The following is a 5189-nucleotide window of genomic DNA, read 5'->3' as shown; positions in this document are numbered from 1 at the left end:
AAGACTGTAGTACAAAAAGAGGTGTTCGAAAAATTCTATATAGGTGGTTATGGGGAAAATCGTGCAGCACCGGAAGGGTAAAACAATGGCGGAGTGTGTTAATGTAAAGTGTAGGGAGCTAAGTGTTCTTGTTCCTTTGTGTGCTTAAGAGGAGGGGAGCAAAGTACTGGTGGGAATGAAATGAGGAAGTTATGTTTTGCTCTTTTCATTCGAGGAGGAGATGAAGAGATCTTATCATTTAATTGCGGGAGCGATGGAATGAAAAACACTTACTGAAAGATGCTGTTTTCCTTTTTATTTGGGTGAGGTGGCAAGTGGGTGTAGGTGAGGAAGAAGATGAGATTTTGAAGAGATAAAAAGAAAGTAATGTTTGCGAGATGAGAAGGTGTCATTTTTTTTTTATTTTTACCTTTATTATTATTTTATTTACTCATTTATTTATTTTTTAGTCATGTGGGAAGTGAATGTAGATAGAAAAGAGGATAAAGAAGAGAAGTTCATTTTCTTTTACATTTTGAAGAGACAAGATGGGAGTAATGTTTGCAAGGTCAGACAGTGAAGCTTTCTTTTTTCATGAGTGAGTTAGGAATATGGCTACAAATAGAGGATGTGAAAAGAAAATATTTTTTAATCTATTTATTGAAAGAACAGGAAAAGAAACACGGATTATAAGGAAAGGAAGAAGCTGTACAGTCCTTCTTTCCTTTTAAGTGAGTGAGTGAGTCAGCGGTTGGAAGAGAAGATGGGCAAGAGGAGGAGGAGGAGGAAGAGGAGGAGGAGCAGGGGAAGGAGTTTCTTTTAAAGTGTAGATATAAAGGACTAAAGTACTAGATATAAGATGAGAAAGTTGTGTTTTCCTTTATTTTCATTATTCTGGTGAGTGGGGCGCTCGTTGGAGGAGGAACAAGAGAAGGGAGGAGTTGGAAAAGAAGCAAATAAAAAAAGGTAAGACTAAAGTACTGATAGCAAAGAGATGAAGATTAATTTAGTTAAAAGTAGCCTAGTTGGCTACTTTTACAAAAGAAAACAAAAGAAGGGGAGGTTGAGAAGAAAGAGGATGAGTTTTTTTTAAGTGTATATAAAGAACCTAAATACTGATGGCAAAGAATTAAGGAAGTGTTGTCTCTCCCTTTTAATGAAGGAAGGAAGAGGGGGAGGAAGAAGAGGGAAAGAGGTGTGGGTGTTACGATAGCGGGCTTATTGAACGTGTATGTTAGGTGAGGTAAGGCTTAAGGTAAGTTGGATTAGCTTAAGTGAGGATTAGAATAAGTCTTTTTCCTGATAGTCTTTTTTTTTTTTTACATTCAGAACATTGTAAGAGAAAATATAAAACTAACGTAATTCTTTCTAGGCTAACGAACTAAAGACTGTAGTAGATAAAAAAAAAAAAAAAAAAGGAAAAAGGAAAATAAGCTAATTAAAACACCTGCAAGCGATGGTGGGGAAACATTATCAGGCAGTGGAGGGGTTAGGTTAGGTTAGGGGGAAGGCTTGGGTTAGGTTATGTTAGGTTAGGCGTAGGGCAACAGCGCGTTCATGCCGTAGACTCATTCACGGTTTGATGCTCCGCCTTGTTCCTTCTCGTGCTACTGAGCTAGTAGGCAGGAGCAGCAGCAGTAGGATCCCCACACTCTCGTTTTCTTTCTCTAGCGCCTCCTCCTCCGTTTTCCTCGTTCTAATGTTCTTCTATTTTACATCTTTCTCATCTGTTTTTCTCTCTTTTTTTTCTGGTTTATGTTTCTATTTTGTTCAGTTTTGCTCGTGTACATTTATTTGGCTTGTTTTCGTTCTGTTTTGTTTATTTTTCCATCAATTTTCTTTTTTCTTTTGTTGTCGTTGTTGTTGTTATGTGAATATTTCCCTACTTTATCTTACATCTTACTACAGGGAAGAGAAGAAAGGAAGAAGCAGTTAGAAGAGAAGGACAATAATAGAGATAAAAGAAAGAGAAGAGGAATATGAGTAGAGATGGAAGAGAAAGGAATCGAAATAAAAAGGGAATGTAGACACGATAGAGAGAGAGAGAGAGAGAGAGAGAGAGAGAGAGAGAGAGAGAGAGAGAGAGAGAGAGAGAGAGAGAGAGAGAGATTATGACTGAAAGGTAGAAAAGACAAAACAAGAGAGGTGGAAGAAGGTTAACTGAAAGCATGGAGACGAAAGAAAAAAGGAAGAAAACAAGATAGATGAAAAAAAGTAAGAAGAGAGAGAGAGAGAGAGAGAGAGAGAGAGAGAGAGAGAGAGAGAGAGAGAGAGAGAGAGAGAGAGAGAGAGAGAGAGAGAGACAGAGAGAGAGAGAGAGAGAGAGAGACCGAAACCTAGAGGAAAAACAAAAAGCCAAAATATTTAACAGAGAAACAAACACGGACTACTCTTTGAGATTTTAAGGAAGAAGCAGAGGAAGAAGGAAACGAAGAAGAGTGACAGGCAAAGCTGGGGAACTGTCAGGAACAAGGGAGTCGATAATAAAAAAGAAATATATGAAAGGTTTTAAAAGGAGGAAAAAGTGAGGCGAGGTGAAGGAGGGAGGCTGGGCCAGGAGGGACGGGGCGGACGGCGATTCAATACAGAAGATCACTGGAAAGATCAAAAGAGCCTCCGGGCGATATCTAATAAAAATATAACTGAGCCAACACCGCCATCTTGCCCTGAGAGAGAGAGAGAGAGAGAGAGAGAGAGAGAGAGAGAGAGAGAGGGAACTTTTTTGTGTCAATCAGTTTACGTATTACGCAGGGTACATTGTTTAGGTAGAATGTGCACACTTATATATATATATATATATATATATATATATATATATATATATATATATATATATATATATATATATATATATATATATATATATATATATATATATATATATATCTCGCGCGCGCGCACACACACACACACACACACACACACACACACACACACACACACACACACACACACACACACACACACACACACACAGATAAGCTTAAGATCATACAGTTAATATCCATCTAAATGTGGATGACTGACAAGAATTGTGTCTAAATAATCATCGTTAAATAAGCTTTTACAAATATTGATTAATTCCTGCCCTTCAGGTAACAAGTCCCTTACAGCGATGCGTTCAAGGCAATAGTGTTGCAAAGTGTTGGCATCGGGAAGGTTACACAGCCTGTAGGTGGAGTAGTGAGGCACGTCCTCTGCATGGGAGACCTGCCACACCGGGCAGTAGCCCATCCTCAGCCTGGCACTCACAACATTGTGTCTCGCACCGTGAGTCCGTGACGACGATACATATGAGGAGCAGCGAGAAATTTGTCATGGTGTTGGATGGAAACACTGCTTTGCCCTCTCAACGTTTCTGCGATGTGTACCACCGTGGAGTGAACGTCCGAATATAATCTTTCTTATAACAACTTAGGGAGGGAGTATCACGCATGTCAAGTAAATTGAGAGCACAGACAGCTTTGGCGAGACTATCAAGTGACATTATTTGGAAGTCTGACATGAGAAGGTACCACAAGAATGATATGACTAACCTGTTGCCTTGAGCTGTGGCCAGCTGACGTAATGTTTTCTGTACATCTTCCTGGTGCGTTGGTCTTGGAGAAGCGAGGGCGTAAAGAGCCGACTGTGAGTCGCCGGCTCACTGCTCTCCTCCGGGCGGCACCATTGTCACGGAGAATATGGAGCACACGGCACTCCCATCCTCCTACAGCTAGCCGTCAACGTAGACGTGATGCGCCGCCGGAACAGAGGCAGACGCTCTGGCAATGGTCTCTAAAGCCAGGTGTTTCTGCAGGAGAGGAAGGTCTGCTTTGAAGGTCTGAGTAAAGGAGACGTCCGGTTGAGGAACACGCCATGGTGGTAATCCAGGATCAATTTCTGCCTCAGGAACATCAACAGCCAGTCTGCGAATGGTATCACATACCATCTTGGTGAGGATGCGGCCGCCAGGTCGAAGTAGAGGTCTGGACGCGTCTGGATTGAGTGAAGTTCTGATAACATTAAAGTAATGAGGAACATAATGGTGAGAGTAGAGGCACTTTACGCTGAAGTGACATTCGCGTATATCCTCTTAAGAAGTGGGGGCAAGTCAAGCTACGCCTACATGTTAAGAACCATGCATGGTGGAGAGTGGACACCCCAGGATAAATCTCATCACTCTATTTTGAAATTTTCCGAGAGGCTCCAATGTCATCTTGGAGACCTGAATGAGAAAAAGGGAAAAGTAATTGATGACTGATCGAATGAATAGTACGTAAATGGTCTTGGACACAGGGATGGAAACTCCTGAGGCAGAGAGAGAGAGAGAGAGAGAGAGAGAGAGAGAGAGAGAGAGAGAGAGAGAGAGAGAGAGAGAGAGAGAGAGAGAGAGAGAGAGAGAGAGAGAGAGAGTTTATGATCATGCACTTTTAATTTATTGTGACGGAAAACAAGTGACAGGAGCAGCGTAGCGGTGGTGAGGTGGTGGTAATGAGCACAATTACGGAAATGATGATGGCAATGATACAATAAACACTTTTCCTCTTCACTTCCACTCATTCCTTTTATAATATAGAATGAAAGCAATTCCACGGTTTTGAAAAGTACTTCGAATGAAAAAAGGTTCTACTTGAGAAACCTTTAATCAATCTTGTAACTTTCTTTCTGCATTCTTTTTTTATTTATTTATTTATTTATTTATTTTTTTTTTGCAAACATTTGAGTAAAATCTGAGATACATTTTCCTTTCGAACGTACAAAATAAAAAAAAACTTCCTTAGAAACACTTTAATCACTGTTATATAAGCATTCACCTTCATTTTTTATACTGACTGACTTTCGCAGAGTATGAGGAGATATTTCAAAACGATGATCGTGCATGTTTTTGAGGCGAGGTGGCGGCTGCATAGGGCGTCAAGGGAGGGCAAGGAGGGGGCACTGCGGTGAGGTGAGGTGTGGAGGAGCAGCTTCTCAGAGACGCCTTACGTGTGTGGGGAGAGTGGGCCAAGTCCCGCCCTTAGACACGAAAAGTTACGTAGCAAATGTGGGGGAACTGAGAGATGACGCGAGGAGGGAGAGGGAGAGAGAGAAGCAGGACGGGAGGAGGGAAGATGAAGTGGTATTTTGAGGAGGAAAGGGAGCCAGCCAGTAGATATTTTGAGGGAGCAGAAATAGGAGAGGAGGGACAGGCATGACATAGGAGCAAAGGAGTGTGGAACAAGGGACTC

This window comes from Scylla paramamosain, chromosome 18 (genome assembly GCF_035594125.1).
Source record: "Scylla paramamosain isolate STU-SP2022 chromosome 18, ASM3559412v1, whole genome shotgun sequence".
In the NCBI taxonomy this organism is placed as follows: Eukaryota; Metazoa; Arthropoda; class Malacostraca; order Decapoda; family Portunidae; genus Scylla; species Scylla paramamosain.
The sequence above is the reverse complement of the archived record's forward strand: the minus strand, read 5'-3'. Positions refer to the sequence as shown.